Source organism: Crassostrea angulata, chromosome 2, assembly GCF_025612915.1.
Source record: "Crassostrea angulata isolate pt1a10 chromosome 2, ASM2561291v2, whole genome shotgun sequence".
In the NCBI taxonomy this organism is placed as follows: Eukaryota; Metazoa; Mollusca; class Bivalvia; order Ostreida; family Ostreidae; genus Magallana; species Magallana angulata.
In genome coordinates, this window is record NC_069112.1 from 76,086,109 (window position 1) to 76,105,572 (window position 19,464).

General features: G+C 34.5%; 1 protein-coding gene across 1 annotated transcript in view; it reads right to left on the reverse strand.

Moving 5' to 3' along the window:
- LOC128171503 (multiple epidermal growth factor-like domains protein 10) overlaps positions 1–19,464 on the reverse strand; it is a 90,249-nt gene that overhangs the window by 53,783 nt on the left and 17,002 nt on the right. The gene's annotated exons all lie outside the window — the stretch shown is intronic.

The window sequence follows — 19,464 nt, forward strand, 5'->3', positions numbered from 1 at the left end:
ATATATATTTCGTATGATAGAGACAGAGGACCAGTCTACGAAGAAATTCTGTTATGACACCTGCAAAGTCTGTGTGTTCGAATCTCGCCGGAGCCAAGATTTGTTCTTTCTCTCTATTTCCTTCTCTCCATTTTTTTTTGACTTTCTTACTAAGATATTCAAAATAAAGGGGTTGTTGGACTGAAGTATAAGTTAAAAACACTCGTACATTAAGATTTAGACAAAAACATTCTTTAATTATTAGGGTCTTCCGTCTTTAGCGGAAGAACCTTCTAGTATTCTATTGTTTCTTTTTAACTTTTCTTATTATTAAGGTCTTCCGTTTCCAACGGAAAACCTTATTGGTATTGCTTTGTTTTTTCCCTTTTCTTCTATATTATTTTTTTTTTCTTACAAATTTTGTGCACGCAAGATCTCGAAAACTACTCAATTGATTTTTACGAAACTTGTCGATCTTATAGATGACGATGTGAACCGTATTTGAAATTTTTTTTATTGAAGACGTCACTTCAGGTTTTGAGATATAGTCGTTTTGTCGATTTTCAGAGAGATATTTTGTCGGCAGTACTCCTTTTTAACTATAGCAGATATACACTTGAAATTTTCAGTGATGGTAGACGGAAGACTGAAATTGTGCATGAAGGTTTAAAATCATTTCGATCGCAAAAAGCGCCGGAGCTCGCCTGGACCCAAAAATTGAGATTAAACAAATATCATAATTTTTTCTGGTTTTCTTTGTTTATCTCTTTTCTGAATAATATTTTGTTAAAACATGTAATTTTTTTTTTTTTAATTTATAAGACCTTTTTTTTATATCAAGACAAAGGGGCTGGCCCCTCAAATTAGGGGACCAAAGGGCTCTCAAGTCTTTCATCTATAGCCCCTTTACTGAGATATATTTTGTGAAAGATTATAGAAGCAAATATGTTTATCTTACCGTTATGTATCCAAGCAGTGTCATGATTTTATAATGTGATACGTAATTAAGATTTTTAAGGGTTCAAAATTCAAAAAATTAATCACCGATATCTCAGAAAGGAAAATATTTTGAAATGCAGTATAGAAGAAAAGATACTCAAAATGATCTACTAAACAATATGGATTCTTCAAAATTTCGTTAAACGACCCCTATAAGGAGATAAGGGATCGGCCCCTTAAACGCTCTTTCTGAGATATCTCAAGAATGGTAACAAATTTCTATACACTTGTTGAACAAAATATCTTTAAAAGTAAATAACTTTTCATTTGATACGAGGAAAAAGAGGCTGCCCCTCGAATTAGAGATCTAAATGTTTTCAACCAAAGCTCATACATCTAAAACAAAATAGTATCTGGCCCTTAGAATGTAGACTGTTGTCTTATATTTTAAATCACGTTTAGCCGTTAAATAGCAAAACCAAGGTCGAACATGTATTTCTTGTTCTAAAACACACGGAAGACCTCCTCGTTGCTCGCAACGAGATCGTGTCTAGTTATTTTTCTTCTTCTAGACATTTTTAAATCCTCAATAACTTATTTGTTTGTCATCCGATTTCGTTCAAATTTTCACGGAATATTGTAAATCGAATAAGGTTTCTAGAGCACCAAAAGAATTGAAATCGCAACTTCCGGTTTTGAGTTATTCCCCTTTTTCTAAAATTTTAGGGGCATTAGTTTCCAGACAAAGGCTCCGAAATGGTCCGTAGCAAATAATTTATAGTTAAAAATCTTTATTATTGACATTTTGAATATTGTCCTCTGATTTTTGTATTTTAGTTTTATCCAATTATTCCACTCGAATAAATCAATCGAAATCTATGTTTTAAAAATAGAAAAAAATTTCTCATGTTTTAGCTTCGTAACTTTTTAGTTTGAAATATTTCCTAAATACATATAGAACAAAAGTTGTGCATAATGTTAAGGGCTTTCATTTGACACCAATAAAAAAGGGCTGGCCCCATAAATTAAGGGCCAGTAGCCCTGAAAAGATTTTGCTTAATAACTCAAAAGCGGTTAGGATTTCGATATGGCTGTCGATGTAAAAGTTGTTTGTTGGGATCTCATAAAGGTCGTTACAATGTTATTTTTTAAGTGATTTGAGTAGTATGAGTGTAAAAAGCTTTACATGTTAACATGTACCTGTTTTCATTTGGCAAGTTTACGAAAGTCTTTGTGCGTAAACTGGCAGAAAGTTACCACGAAAGTATGCTAGTTTATACAGGGGGCTTTAATTCATGAGAAAAAATTAGAACACATGCTTTTTTAAAGAAGCTTATCAATAAATCATTGTTGTTTAGTTCTTATGGTGCACAATCCTTAAAGACGAGAATCGGAAAACAAAACATTCCTTTTCTTTTCTAGTAAAACACAAAATACGTATTGAAAAAAATTCTATGCATATCATTTTAGTTATACTGCATTTAAAATCCACCTTGAATCAAAGCTCTGTGCGTATCATTGCGTAAGCTATCCCTCGCCCGCGGCCGAGAAAATCGGTCAACATGGTCGCGGCTGGACTACCTAGCGGTCAGCGGTTATCTAGTACACGAGAGTTGTGTCTCTCATATATGAGTTAATTTAGCTGCGAACTGAAGAATTGTTTCAGTTTTGATTACATATAAAGGTTTATTATACAATTGGATAAAACGATAGGGTGTCAAATAAGAAATCGTTCAGTTAATTAATAAAAGCAGTGCCATTTTCAATCTAATGCAATACCAGACATGTAGTTTAATTGTGGGTTTTAAGTAAAAAAAAAAAAGAATTTCTATTTGATAGATTGCAAACTTTTCAAATCTTCCTAGGTTCTGAGCTGTGCGTGTGTATGCGTTAAACCTTTTACGTAATCTATCCTTCGCCCGCGGCCGAGGAAATCAGCCACGGCTGCACTACCTAGCGGTAAACGGTTATCTAATACACAAGATTCGCACCCGCACACTTACATGAATATGAACGTGTTTGAGTTTATATAGCCGTAAATACACTGTACACTGTTTTAATTTTATGTTTTAAAAGTTTGTTCATTTTGTATTCATTTAAATTAAACATTGGAGAAATTTATTTACGTAACTCATTCCTCGCATTTGGCTGGGAGAGTTATCGCGCGTTGATCGATTAGAACGATCTGTGGTTGTTTATGTACAAAAGCTAGCACGCTTAGATCATGTAGACTACCTCTATATAGGAAGAAGCACGCGGAGCGTATCTGTGTTGCCGTCAGACGTCAATGATTAAACAGTATATGATTTCTCTTTTTTTTTATTAGAAAAAAACTCCCGCTTTTATTTCCACTTGGTTACGGACATGCGACATGCATTGACATGGTCTAACTCTTTAATTGTCAGTAATACATTTAAATATTAAAAAATGAAGATTAACATATATAGTTAATATGTAAATAAAGACTATTAAGCATATATTCTAACTGTTAACATTTTTATCAATCTGCAAGCATTTTGAACCGATCTATAGACCTATGACTTTCTGTACACAATTACGTTACTGATCCTTCGGACATTGGCCAAGAAGATCCATCGCGTGGAAATTGGCGATCTGCGGTCATCTAAATTACATAATAGTACATAATGCTTCAACAAATTATACCAAAAGGGATTCATGTAACAAACACCTCACCTCCTCTAGATCTGCACATTTGAGCAGTAAATGATTTATGATTTTAATTACGGAAACTTTAATTCCTTGAGATACATATGTGATAAAACAGAAAAAAGCAATAAACAAACAAAACGAAAACATGGAACATGCGTCGAGCTTACTTGATGTACATGTAATATATTAAAATCCGACCGAATATGTACATGTATCACATTTATTTAGATTTAAATGAAAAATAAAAATCCTAACACCATGCCAGATCTTCCGCCTATTTTTTCACTTTTTTTTCAATATACATAAGTTAACTTTTCCCAAAAGAGTTACTTTTGATGAATCATCTGATGAGAAAAAAAATTTAACATGAAAATAAGGATTTTTGCATAAATATTGCATCGACAAGAGAAGTAAAATTCCTTTTCGTAAATAAGGTTATTTTACTATACGTTAAATAGCGGTGTCTCGATAAATATAAAATAGCGCCATCTAGTGTAAGATTTAGACGTTCACTTTTGCCTAAATATTCTCCCGCTGATCTGGCGAACTAAAGTATTTTCAAAGGCGAGAAAACATATCCACGAGAATCATCTGATACAACGTGATCTTCGCCTAGCTGTAAGTGTTCAGTATCTAAATAATGCTAAATAAAATACGGAGTGTTTGTTGTGTGTTTTCGGTGCAATGTTTTGGCGGTTACGCACCTATTGACTTTACGGCAATGGACTTGAAGAATAAAATACAAGATCGTTAAAGAGATACATGTGTTCAAGTTTGACTTTAATTAATTCTTAGTGTGGTTTTCAAAACTATGGTAATTCGTTTTCGGTTTTTTTACCTACGGTTTCTCGAACGCTGCACAACCTTTCTGAATTGTAACCCCGTTAATGGCGTTGTAGTCAGCGATGATCTCGTCCATTATATCTCACGCTTTTTAAATATATATCTATAACTTGTGTAGGAATTATATCATTTTATCGATTGTCAGTAGCCTCATGGGTTCTCTTTACTTCTATCATGTTATCCGAAAACCTCAGAATAATGGGTCTCAGATTGTCCAGGAGTTGGGGAAATGCCATCAGTTTGATTTATCAATAAGTATAAATTTATTTGAGTAATTTCAAGAATTAATAATTTGTAACATAATATGTAAATGGTGTGACTGTTGGGCCAAGTGCAGATATTTTAGTCAGTATGATCTGCCTTCCTACTCAGATCATAAGACATAAGCTAAACTTAACGTTGCTTGCTCAGTCTACATTATGACGTCGTGTTTCATACGTAAAACATAAAAGTCATGTCTTCAGAAATAGCCGAAAAATAGTATGTGATTTCGAGAATTTTATATTTTGTCTGTCAATGCTTAACTATTTCATAAGTTGAATATTATCTGTTTATACTTTATTTAGTATCTTAAAATTTGGTTCTTTGATGTTAATGTTTCAATATTCCATCTAAAAATTTGTTAAGACATATGTGAAATTAGTCTTATTTTCTTATTAAAACATTGTCAACAATTTTAAAATTAAGGGCAATACAGCCCCTTGACCATGGGCTTAGACAGAGAAATATCACTTTGAGCTTCCAGTTGCTCTCTCACCTAGTACATGTAGTCCAAAACATTTGTATCAGGGCTGATATATTACTAGCTAGGTACCGGTATATGATATTAATACTACCGGTAGTTTTTATCTCCTGATTTGAGCATTGGTTGAAACTTCTCTTGTTTGCATAGTCCATTATTTTATTAAAGTTACTTTCCATTGAAAACTTGGGAAATTTTTTAGAGTTAATCGACAATAAAGATAGAAAACCATAAATCATTTACCGGTAATGAATGGATTGACTTTGTTGAACAAAATGGCGGCCAGTATGGAGGCATCCATGAGCTTGAAGAATTTTTTTTACAGTCCATGGCACCCCTGATTCAATTTCTATTGTCCACTATTTTTCTTACGTATACATGTTACTATTTAGACTCGCTTTGCAAGGCTGGCTTTGCTGAGCTTTCTCTGTACTCATCTTGATTGATGGCAATTTCAATACTTTACAGCTATTAATGCTTGACCAAAAATCTCACAACAATGTTAATGTAAATCTTGTACTATATTTTACTGAACAAAGAAAGGCCTACACTTCATGATCTATGTATCTTTAGAACTTACGAAAAGATGACTTCAAACGAGACTTTTGATAGTCCTGTTTTATCAACTTGTTTATCAGTAGCTTGCCTCGCCTTAGAAACTGTTTATACGAAGAGCATGCCCTTGTGTATCGAATTAACTGAGAGACAAAAACACCATATGCATGTGATGAAGGTGTATTGCTACATAAGTAAGGAAAGTTTACTATAGAAAAATTGAAGTCATCGTGTTTATCATCAAGTTGTGTTGTTAATTAGGTTACCATCAATGTCCATTTCCAGTATAATATCCAAATATGAAACAGATGACGCAGATTTTGTGGTATCTTTTATTGTAAGTTCATTGGGATATATTGAGTCGATCTAAGAATGGAAATAACAATTTCATTTCCATGTTCGTTATACTGCCCAATTAGGGGTTTGTTAGTGACCCTATAATGTATGTCCAAGGGAGGGGGATAAGTGTTCCACAAACATCTCTTTTTATCGAGTTTTTATAATTGTGATCTTATATTGAATATTTTATGTTCGTTACAGTTGCTCCTGTCTGGGCTGGATGGCAAAAATGACGAAAAATGTTTATAAATATATCATGTATATATTGCTATTAAAAAATGCTTGATTTAATGTGCACCAGTACATCTTGAATTTTCCTCCATTCTTCTATGATGAAAAGTAGCTCATACAGGAATATTAAATAGGAAATGCATTTGTTTATACATGTACTGTGCCATTACTGCCCTTGTTACATGTACATGTAAACATTTAAGTTTTCGTGTATCAACTGATTAAACATTTTATTTATTTATGACTTGGAAAAAAAAGAAGTACTTAAGCTAAGAAGAAACTTTATTACAAAAGAGCAACATCTGATCAGGAACATTCATTCTACACATGCTTGGTTGAAGTCTAAACTATGATTTCGGATTTCCAAATGATCTTACCAAACAATTTTAGTAAGTCCTGGAATTACAATCTTGGAACTTACAACTTTCAAACCAGTTTAAGAAAGTAGTCTTTATTTTAAACAATAAAGCAGTTATTTTTATGTTCAATGCATCCTTATCACTATTGCAATAATTGATAATTAACTGTACATTATGATTTATTTACTATCAGTTAGGATTTTGAATTAACATGAAACCTATCAGTCTGTGTGTTTACTTGGTAGTTTTATTGTCAGATGCAGAACTTTAGATCATCCCCTTACTTCACATGTCCTTGGGCTTACAAGAGTAGTTCCATATTTTCAGGAAATTCCATTTCTGTTATTTATAGGCAATGGATGTTTATTTTTGGATTTCATCATTTCTTTAACACACCAAGCAATGCAGACAATTTGAATACCGTGTGTTGGTAGTGCATTAGTTGGTATAAACAGAAGAGGAATTAAATATACACTGAAAGGAAATATATTTGTATAAATTTCTTCCCTTTTGCACTAAGACATTTGGCCATTTAATGAATGTAGTAATGAATAATTCATAAATGCTACTCCTTTTTGAACTGCTGTACAGAATATCCAAAACTTTGTAGGGAATTAGACAAAATTGGTTTGTTGTCCATATCACGAGGAAATCAAGGTTCCATTATTTTTCCAGGAATTACTGACATTTTTAGTCCCCTACCGGTTTTACCGGAGGGGACTACAGCTTTCCTCTGCGTCCGTCAGTCCGTCTTTCCGTCCGTGCGTCTGTCTGTCCCACTTCAGTTTTCCACACTTTTTTCTTTATGCGTTTGAGGAATAACATGAAATTTGCTGAACAGCTTCAAAATGTCAAACTACAGATCAAGTTTACACTTTTGTAGCGTCTGGTTGACATGTTTTTGAGAAAATTAATTTTTTATGTTCCAATTTTTTAATGTTCGGGTTCGTTATCGGGTTCCGTGTATTTGAATAAACGAGGAAAGTATGTAGTCAGTAATATATTATCATATCGTGCATTAATTGTACCATTCCTTTTATTGTTTCTAACAAACAAATAAGTTCCGTAAAATAGTGTCAAGCATTGTGTTGTAGATTTAATTGACAGGTTCTTTTTGGTATTATTACAATCGGGTTCGTTATTGGGTTGGTCTGTTGATTGGGGTACAGAAGACAGTAAAAAATGATATTCTGCATAACTGTGCATTGTTTTCTTAAAATTCTACAAGCAAATGCTTAATGGACTTGGCGAAATTACAGGAGATAAAATAAAGAGTATTATTTTACCGGATTTTTATTTCATGTCTATATAAAGTATGTAGTTTGAATTTCCTCTGTTTTTTTTATCTCTGATTAAAGCATAGCATCTCGTTTATAATAGTTTTGAAATAGATGTTTGCTTCAGAGATAGATTAATACAAACTGGTAGGGGACGTGTATTGCTTATGCAATACTCTCAGAATGCTTGCATGTTTAATTTGTTGTTCTTCGAAACCAAAGCATATTTGCAGCCCTGAAGTTTAGATGTGATGATGCTTTGGGAATTGTGCACCTTTTATGATTATTTTGTGTATTTATTTAATGAATTCTCTTCTATTCATATCTGTAGTATTGTCATGTAATAGGAAAGTGAGGGATATGTGAGCTTGCTTATTTTTATGCTCCCCTTCGGTCAGTCCACAAACTGTTTCCGTTCATTTTCTTCGCAGCGAATGAACATATTGAAATGAAATTGGTATACAGGTTTATCATGATAATCATGTTAATACCTAGGTCAAGTTTGATATTGGGTACGATCGAGCAATTTTCAACAGAGTTATGGCCCTTGGACTCAGAGAAATTCCAGTTATTTGCAATTTTCTCTCATTTTCTTCGCAGGGGATGAACATATTGAAATGAAATTTGTTATACAGGTGTATTATGATAATATCTAGGTCAACTTTAATATTAGGTAGGATCGAGCAATTTTTGGCTTAGTTATGGCCCATGGACGTAGAAAATTCCAGTTATTTGCAGTTTTCAGCTCATTTTCTTTACAGAGGATGAACATATTGCAATGAAATTTGGTATACAGGTTTATCATGTTAATACCTAGGTCAAGTTTGATATTGGGTACGCTCAAGCAATTTTCGACAGAGTTATGGCTCTTGGATGTAGAAAAATTCCAGTTATTTGCAATTTCTGCTTATTTTCTTAGCAGGGGATGAACATATTGAAAAGAAATTTGATATATAGGTTAATCATGATACTGTCTAGGTCCAGTATGATTTTGGTATGATAGAGCAATTATTGACAGAGTTATGCCCCTTGTACTTAGAAAAATTCCAAATATTTGCAGTTCATGTTCATTATCTTTGTGGATGTTTCCGGGGGGGGGGCATAAGTGTTTCACAAACATTTATTGTATGTCAGCTCGCTAACTGAGTGAGTATTTGTTATCATAGTCGTTTCTGCGAACTTTTTGCACTACAAGCTAAAGAAAGTAGTGCATGCATTAACAGCTTTTGTTTGCGTAATTGCCAATTTGAAATGATTAAACAATCCCATCTTTATTTACACACATATTTTAAAAGTTTTTTTCGATGTTTAAAAAATAAAACAAATCAAAGTAGTTTTTGTTCAATCGCTGCCCATGAACTTGACAACTAACAGGGGCACACATTGTTTCGTATTAATGAGCGTAAATATTTGAGAAGCTCCAAATGGAGATGTGCGTAAAATCTATTTTTATAAAACCCAGTTTGTTTTCCAATTGAGCTTGCGAAGTGGGAAGATCTTTGCTGTCATCAGATCTCTTGGGGTAGATTTTGAGCACAAACGTGAATTGATAATGTGCGATATAATGCAAATAGTTCTTATTTCCTCGTCATTGAAATATACTGGTCCTTTGTCTCTATCCTACAATATGTGTACTGCTCACGCGTATCAGACAGGCATTGCCAGTCTGGCAGACATTGCCCGTCTATCATTAAAATATCAACAGAACATGTTAAATTAAACTACTGAAATGGTATCATAAAGGTGATGTCTGCCGCAATGAGCTGCTCTGTAATCTCTGTTTACCTATGTTTAACTTTCAAGAGTAAAAGTACCATAGAAATTTATCTCCAAATAAACAAGAAAAAAGAGAATGTTTTCATGAATTGATGTAGATAACTAGATATTGCTCCTTCACTGAAACTGCTTTCTTACAATTTGTATTAAAATGCAGTGAGTAAATACTGTAACTGATATCACCATCATCAGCTTTTCTAAGTTGAAAGCAAATTGAGCTATTGCTGTAGTCAATTTGATTAATTATTTAATTAGTTATTACTGTAGAATCAGTATTTGTCCTCTTAACTCCCACCAATCCTTTTGCAAAACTTTTTTAAAGAAGCTACCCCAATATTGTTAAATAAGTACTTGTTGAAAACAGCATTTCACTTCATTTAATTGATATCTGATATTACAATATCTATGATTTATCACTTTCAAAATAATCAAATACATGTAGCACAAAATCTAAAATGAGTTTTATTGATTTACGAAAGTGGCTCACTATACTTGGAAAGAGTTTCTCAAATCTGACAGCAAAAAAGTACTTGATTATGAAAGATATGCTATCTTTCATAAGAAATAAAGTCAAATAGGTGAAAAGATGTAAAATGAATAAATAAATATGAACAAAAGCCAAGGGCGGATTCAAACTCATGATCTGTGCTTCTGAAGTCTGATAGTTTAAAAACTGAGCTATGATATCATTCAACTTAATCACGTAATATAAACAATTTTCGATTAAACAAAGCACTTAAATCGCCATCTTGTGATGAAATGTCTTAAAATGTATAAGTCTACATGTAGTGAGATACCTTAAAGCATGTAAAATACATTCACTCAACACATACTGTACATTTTTGTCACAAAGGGATGTTCAGCTTGGCAATGCTTTTATTCAGGGGGGGCGACATTAAAAATAAATGGTTCCTAAATTTACATTAAGCAACATACCGGTAGTGGAAAACCATTTATTAAGTAAAAAAAAAATATATTTCTTTACATGTGACAAGTTAGTGCTGATAAATAGTAAGACCTATTGGTGTTGAGCCAGCCAAACAATAATGTTTCCAGAGCATCTACTGGGATCACTGTGTTTCATGAGTTGAAATTTTGGCTTAGATGAGGGTTTAACAGCCTCCATTAACTCTCCAAACCATTTCCCATTTTTTAAGACAAAAAGTTGACAATCATAACTATAAACATGTATACATCTTGCAGTTTTTAAAATATTCTTAAGTTGATAATAGAAAAACATTTTCAGCTACCAGTTTCCTTAATTTTTTGTACCTCAAGTGTGATTCAGGTTTTTTTAAAAGGTTAAAATCCATGATTTATTATACTTATATTTATTATGCACGTGTATTTTCAGATGCCAAAGAAAAAGAAATCAAACCAGAAAATTTCTAGGCTAAAAGACAGAGAACGAAAGCGAAAGAAGGTGCTAGAGCTTAAGCTTCATGAGGCAGCCTGCAGCTCCGATCATGACTTTGTCGAGAGCCTGTCTACAGGAGTGTCACGAAAGAGAGAAAATTTCACAGCCCAGAATCTGGCTTCTCCTAGTGAGAAAATGATTCATTCAAATGCCTTGGGGGTTGCATCGCCCCAGGGAAGTCTGAGTACCGTATACGTGTGTATGACACCGATCTCTGATTCCGTTTCATTGAGTACTTCTGATGAGGTATCTGTCTCTGATTCGGTCTGTACTCCTTTGAGGGTACCCTGGCACTATGATGGTGTAAAGCCATGCCTTGCAGATCAGACGCAACCATTCTTATCCATGCAGGATAGTATGGTTATGAAAAGAGATGCTCAAATGTCTAACTTGGTAACAGAAACAAATCGATCTAACATGGTAACAGAAATTGAAAAGTCTAACTTGGTGATGGAAAATGAAATGTCTGACATGGTTACAGATTCAAAATGTTACTGCAATGTTGCACACGAGTCTTCAGCTGTTGAATTAATAGATTCAGATTCTGTGATGCAAATTGAAAACATGCCTACCTCAATTCAGGGAAACTTTCATCAGGCAAATGATATGTTTGGGTTAAATGCTGGATTACAGTGTGTTCCAAATTGCTTATCAGCTTTAACATATCACCAAATTAAACCAGCCCAGTTATGGCAGCCCTCAGACTTGGACAGAATCCTAACAACTGGAAATGAACTGTATGATACATTGCAAAGATACAAAAATATTGGTCATCAATATTTGCTTATATCAGATCTCCCAAGAAATCTTGACATCCACTCAAAATTGTTCTCTATGTCATTTACCGAGTCAATTGCCACATTGATACCCATATCAAATGAGCAGGTTATGCCAGATTTGAGTCAATTTAATGCCAAGCCATTGAAAGAAGCATTACAAAACAGTCTTGAAAACACAGAGGGATGTTTTATATGTTTTGGTGACAACACATTTTTGTGTGGTGTTTTAAACCATGGTTTCTTTCTGTTTGATTCTCATTCTAGAACATTATCTGGAAAAATGTCTGCAAATGGAAAAAGCACCTGCAAAATTGTCCAGAGTGTTGATGAAGTTCACATGCACATAATTGAATTGGCACATTCTATGGGGTTTTCTAATGCTATTGAGTGTGAAATAACAGGGATGTCTTGCATGCAAATTGCTCCTCGGGAAAATACTGAAAATGTACAAGCATATCCACCATCTGATGATAACATTGTTTGCATACAACAGGAAGAACCCCCTCAAACAGCATTTCAGCAGTTGAGTATGAATTCAAAGCAAATGCTTTGCTCAATCCTTCGAATTCCAGTTCTTGCTGAGAAACTAAGCAACTGTAAAAGGAAATACAAAAAAATTGCTGGGTCACCACACCAGTGCTTGTCAGTTCTAGGTGATGGGAATTGCTTTTTTCGAGCTTTATCTGTATGCTTGTCAGGATCAGAGGAATCCCATGAAAATCTACGTTTTCAAATGTGCAGACATGTCAAAAAAAATCAAGCTTTGTTTAAAGGGATTTTAAGGTCCCGCAGCCAATCTCTAGAAGATTATGTTGAAAGAATGAACTCTGTTGGAACATGGGCAACTGAATTTGAAATAATAGCAATGTCGCACATGTTGAACGTCAACATTTATACATATTCTGACTTTACCTGGAAAAAATATTCTGGCAACTTTGTAGACAGTCTTTTCTCACCTATAGAAGGAGGCATTTACCTTCATCACGTCAATGGAAACCATTACAATGTTGTTGAGTCCGTGTTAGGCACAAATATTTCGCCAAGTGTAAATCAATGCAAATGTGACACAATTATCAGAACCAATTACAAAACAACGAAGAGAACTTGCTCATTAGAAACTCCTGAAGACAACGAGCATTCAAGTCTTGAGCATGGCGTAAAACGAAGGAAATTATGGTTTCAAAAGCAATACCAGAACAATGAGCAATTCAGGAACACTATACTAAAAAAGAGGAAAGCTCATTATGAAAAACACAAAGCAAAGAAAAAGGAATACAGTAAAAAGAAATACAGCTCAAATGCCAAGCATAGGAACAGAAAGAAGGAATTAAACAAGAAAAAGTACAGAACTGATATTGACTACCAAGAGCATTTGAAAGAAAGAACAAAAATGAAATACAAAACTAACCTTGCACACCAAAGAAACTTGAAAGAGTGCAGCAAAAGAAAATACAAAACTAATGTTGTATTTCAGAGGAAATTAATTGAATACGGCACGACAAAATACAAAACTAATGAAACTTTTCGAGAAAAGGTTAAAAAAAACCTTAGATTGAAATACCAAGACAAAAGTTATCAGCTCAAAAAGAAAGAATATGTTATGAAAAGATGCCACAAAAAAACCTGAACAAAAAGCAAAAGTTAAACAAAGACGGAAAGACATTGAAAAATCAAAACATGTTGATACAGACTATGTATTGGACAATTTTATAAAGAAAACTGCTCAGGGTCCGCGTTTTCCATGTTCTTCGTGCCATAGACTTCTCTTTCAAAATCAAGTGCAGAAATGTGATATTGAAACATACAAAGTAAAGTCAGAATCTGTATGGAAAGTTGCAAGACAATGCATATCTGACAAATATGTCCACAAATGTTTACCAAATTGTCCACAAGACTGTCTTTTATCTTCGCATTGGATATGTAAAACATGCCATAGGAAAATTATGGAAAGTCAAATTCCAGCAGAATGTGCTGCAAACAATATGGAACTATATGATGTGGCAGTTGAGCTTTAGAATCTAAATACACTAGAGAAGCATTTGATTGCATTGCACATTCCATTCATGAAAGTTGCTGCGTTGCCAAGGGGAGGTCAAAATTCTATAAACGGCCCGGTGGTTTGTGTTCCATCAGACACCAAAAAGGTAGAAGCTTTGCCCAGAACAGCAGATGAAGACATGGTTATTAAAGTAAAGCTTAAACGCAAATTATCATATAAGGGACATTATGAATACCAATTTGTCAATCCGGCACATGCTCAAGAAGCCCTTGTGTATTTAAAAGATCACAATAACTGGTATTCAGAAATAGATATAAAAAAGGATAGTAGTATCAAAGGGTTTAGCATGGAAGAGTCTCCTTTAGACACGGAAAATGAAGAAACAACTGAACAAAAAGATTCAGATCATGATCAACAACAAAATGGAATTCAGTATGATACATGTCTTCAACCGGTTGACATTGGTCAAGAAGTTCTTGATCACTATTTTGATGATATATACAATATAGCACCAGCAGAGGGGAAAAATCCAGTGCGAATGCTTCAAGAAGATGGAAATGAGGCAAAGTCTTTCCCACATTTGTTTCCAAATGGAAAAAACACATGGACAGAGGACAGGGAAAAGAGGATTACACTCGCAAAGTACTTTAACAACAGACTGATGAATGCTGATAATAGGTTTGCAAAAGACACAGATTACATATTTTTCAGCCAATACCTATCAGAACTGAAACAAGTTATTGATAAAACTCAAATATCCATTCGAAAGTCTTCTGCAAGAACTAAACAAGGAATGAAAGTTACTGGAGACATGTTGCATGATCCAGAAATTTTGAAACAAATGTTTAAATCTGATGAGGCTTTGCGCTTTCTCCAGCCCATACGTGGAACACCATCATTTTGGCAAAATGTACAAAAAGATTTGTTTGCAATGTTAAGACAGTTAGGCATACCGACTTGGTTTTGCTCATTCTCATCAGCCGAATTCAGATGGCATGAAATGATTAATGTATTATTGCATCAGCAAGGCGATGATAGAAAAGTAGAGGAGCTGGACTGGACAGAAAAGAGTAAAATATTGAAATCAAATCCAGTGACAGTTGCACGCATGTTTGAACGCAGATTTCATGTATTTCTTCATGAGGTCATATTAAGCCCAGCAGAACCAATCGGAAAAATCAAAGACTACTTTTACAGAGTAGAATTTCAGCAAAGAGGTTCACCACATGTGCATTGTTTGTTTTGGGTTCAAAATGCTCCAAATTTAGCTCAAAATGAAAAGCAAACAGTTTGTGATTTCATTGACAGATACGTGACTTGTTCAATACCATCTGCAGAAAATGATTTAAAGTTGAGCAATTCTGTTCTTCAAGTACAGCAGCACAGTAAAAAGCATTCCAATTCGTGCAGAAAAGGTGGGAAAGAATGTCGATTTAATTTTCCAAGACCACCATCAAGCAGAACTTTTATTTCATCTCCAATTGATGATGAAATTTCAGTCGAAGAGCTCGGTGTAGCTGAAGAGAAAACAAACCTTCAAAAGTCAGAAGCTAAACATATTTTGCAATTAGTTTGGGAAAAAATTCAGTCCAATGATTTCGATGATGGAAAAACAACAACAGATATTTTGAATGACCTAAATGTAACTCAAGATATGTATGAACAAGCTTTTCAGACGATTACAGCTAAGCAATCTGTTGTCCTTCAAAGGAATCCAAACGAATTGTGGACCAATCAGTACAACCCATACCTGCTTAAATGCTGGGATGCTAATATGGACATACAATTCGTTTTGGATCCTTTTAGTTGTATTGTTTATGTTGTGTCCTACATATCAAAAGCGGAAAGAGAGATGGGCATGCTGTTGAAACAGACAAAGATTGAAGCTAATGAAGGAAATATGAATGCTAAAGAAACAATGAAAAAAATTGGATCAGCTTACTTGTGTCACCGTGAGGTCAGTGCTCAGGAAGCGGTTTATCGAATTTGCAATATGAGAATGAGAGAATGCTCGAGAAAAGTGTTGTTTGTTCCAGTAGGTGAGAACCCGACAAGGTTGAGCAAACCACTCTCATTATTGACTAAAAAGAAAAGTGCCAATCCAGAAACTGAAGATCATGATTCAGAAAATCAAGTAGAGGAGGAAGATATCTGGATGACAAATATTGTTGAACGATATCAACTAAGGCCAGTCTGTGACCCTTTTCCAAATATGTGTTTAGCAACCTTCTGCTCTGAATACAGAGTCCTGTCTAAATCACAAATTCCTAAAAAGAAGAGTCAGGACGTTTATGAGTTGCAAAATGGCAAAGGCTTTGTCCAGAGAAGAAGTAAAACTGATCCTGCTGTTATTCGGTATCCACGATTCAATACTGAAAAAAACTCTGAAAAGCATTACCAATCCTTGCTGCAGTTGTACTTACCATACAGAGAGATGCTACAACTAAAACCGCCAGGATTTGACCTGTATAGGACATTTTATGAAAGTGGATATGTTTCTTTAGAAAAATCTGACGAATTGGAGTCTGTGAAAAAAATTGTAGATGCAGATTGGGCACAGTTTGCTACCAATGAACAGCTGTTAGATGAAGCTCAACAAGTGTATGAATCGATTGGAGATGTTCAAGATGCTTGGGCTACACTCTGTCCTGAAACTGAAGTTGAAAGAGACACTTGTGACCATCAAAGAAGAAATAACCATGCTGATGCTATTACTGACTCGGTTGCAGACCTTGAAACCAGTGAAAATAAATGTAATATTCCATACACAGTGACAGTTCAGAACAGTTGCAAGGAAGAAATGATACCTTTATTAAGGTCACTAAATGCCAAGCAAAGCCAAATTTTCTATCATTTGAGAGAGTGGTGTTTAAAAAAAGCTTCTGGGAGAAAACCTCAAACATTCCACTTATTTGTGACAGGGGGTGCGGGAACTGGTAAAAGTCATCTCATCAAAACTATCAATTATGAGGCTACCAGAATATTAGGCAAAATGAGCTTTGAACCAGAAGATACAACAATTTTGTTGACAGCGTTTACAGGAACAGCTGCATTTAATATAGGTGGTTGCACAATTCATCATGCTTTTTCTTTGAACAAATTTATGCCAATTCCATATGAACCTTTGAAAGAACAAAGTTTAAGTCCAATCCGAGCTAAACTTGAAAATTTGCAAATACTGGTCATTGATGAAGTGTCCATGGTCTACAAGAAACTTCTGTATTACATCCATGAAAGACTAGTACAAATAAAGAAAAATAAAGATCCATTTGGTGGCGTGTCAATCTTAGCTGTTGGAGATTTTTTTCAACTCCCACCCGTAAAGCAAAGTAAAGCCGAAAGGTTGTTCAAAGAAAATCCATGTTATCCATGTGACTTTTGGAATGAGTATTTCCAACTTGTAGAATTGACTGAAATAATGCGCCAAAAGGATGATCTTGCATTTGCTGAAAACCTAAATTCTTTGCGCTGTAGAACTTCAGATGAAGAACTAGGAGAACAAGTTTTACAAATGCTAAAACGTTGTGTTCGAGATGGAAATGAAAATGCGTTGCATGTGTTTGCAACAAATGGTGAAGTAAATGAGCATAACCTGACGATGATTAGGAACACGTGTACAGATTTACGTGACATATTGGCTTAAGATTTTGAGAGGGACAAAGCAAGTGGAAAAATGACTTTAAGAGAAAAGCCCTTCGTACGTCATAAAAGCGATGGCATGTCTAGCTCACTTGTTCTGTCAGTCAATGCAAGGGTTATGTTGATTCGCAACATTGATGTGTCAGACGGACTTGTGAATGGAGTCATAGGAACAATCATGGGATTTTCAGAAGAATCAAATGGAGAAATCAAATCAATCGCCGTTTCCTTTGACAACAGAAAAGTAGGAGAAAAATCCGGAATAAAAAAAGATCATTTCATCGCTGTGCACATTCAAAGATGTGAGGAAGAAATGAAAACATCATCAAACAAAAGTTTCATCAGACATCAATTCCCGCTTCGACTTGCGTGGGCTTGCACTGCACATAAAGTACAGGGGTTGACTACAACAGAAATAGTTGTTAATTTAAACAGAGTGTTCTCAGCTGGTCAGGCATATGTTGCATTAAGTAGAGTTACATCTGAAAAAGGTTTATGTATCTCTGTTTCCAGTGTTGATAACCTAAAGAGCAAAATTTATGCGGATAAAGAGGTCTCTGAAGCACTTTCAAAAATGCCACGCTTCTTCACTGAAACCAAGTGTGAAATAAAGAACACAGAGATCAGAAAAATAATTCTGCATAATATTCAAAGCCTACGCCAACATTTCAAAGACATGGCACAAGATAACAGAATTATGGACACAGATGTGATATGTCTGACTGAGACATGGCTTTCAAATGTTGATACTATAGACAATTTCCATCTAACAAACTTCCATTTCTTTCAACAAACTAGACATGAAGCTTATGAGGAAACGGATGACATGTACAGTATGTTAAAGAAATCTAAAGGAGGTGGTGTAGCTGTGTATGTAAAGGACACTTGCAGTATTACAAGAAAGCTGCTTCCAGTTAAAAACATTGAAGGAGTTCTGTTAGAAGATCATTTGAATCACATTATATACGTTGTTCTCTACAGACCCAGTGTTTATGGTTTGCAAAAGTTTCTAATGAACTTAGAATTGCTGCTGAAACAGTTGGATGATAAAATGGAGGACAAGGTCGTAATGGGGGATTTTAATGAAAATTTATACTCTCCCAATGTTTCAACACTCAGACTAATGCAGAGGTATGGTTACCAACAGTGTGTAGATTTCCCCACGACAGAAAATGCAACTCTTATTGATCATGTTTACACAAAACTAAAACTGTCTAAAATTCAAACAAAGCTTTTGCCAACATACTATAGCTACCATGAGGCCATTTCAATCAATATCTCTAACTTAACGTGACCAAAAAACCGTGTCTTGTCTCTGTTACAAAATTTGCCAAACACCACTCGATCTTAAAGACATCGAAGCTGAGATTAATGCAACTACATGCATGTTCAATGTTATTTCCAGTATGTATGGTTACATTATTCCACTTAAATTTTCAACTATTGGACCTGGTGTAAAATAAATATAGCACTAATGTTTTGATGAAAGACAATACAGCACCATGTTCTTGTGTTTAAAAAATGCATGAACGATTGATCTCAGACAAAGTTTAGTATCAAAATGAGGAGGATAGTTCTGTTGTATGTGGATATTTACACATGGCAGGTGCAGCAAACATAATGTACAATTGAAAAAAAAACCCAATGTTTACCTTTAAGACTTAGCATTAAATAACTTCTCCCTATAATTATCTGTATAAGTACAAACTTAAAAAAATGTTGTTTCTCAATCATGATTGAAACAATAGCACCCAGTACAGTGTATGATTGACGCGATCATCAAAACATGACCTGACCGGAACTTTGAAGGACTGAAAACTAAAAATAAACAATGTGTGAAGAGGTGGATAAAAAAATACAATTCTAAGAAGTATTGACACATTTGGCAATTAAAATTGCAAATTACAAAATTTCAGCGGG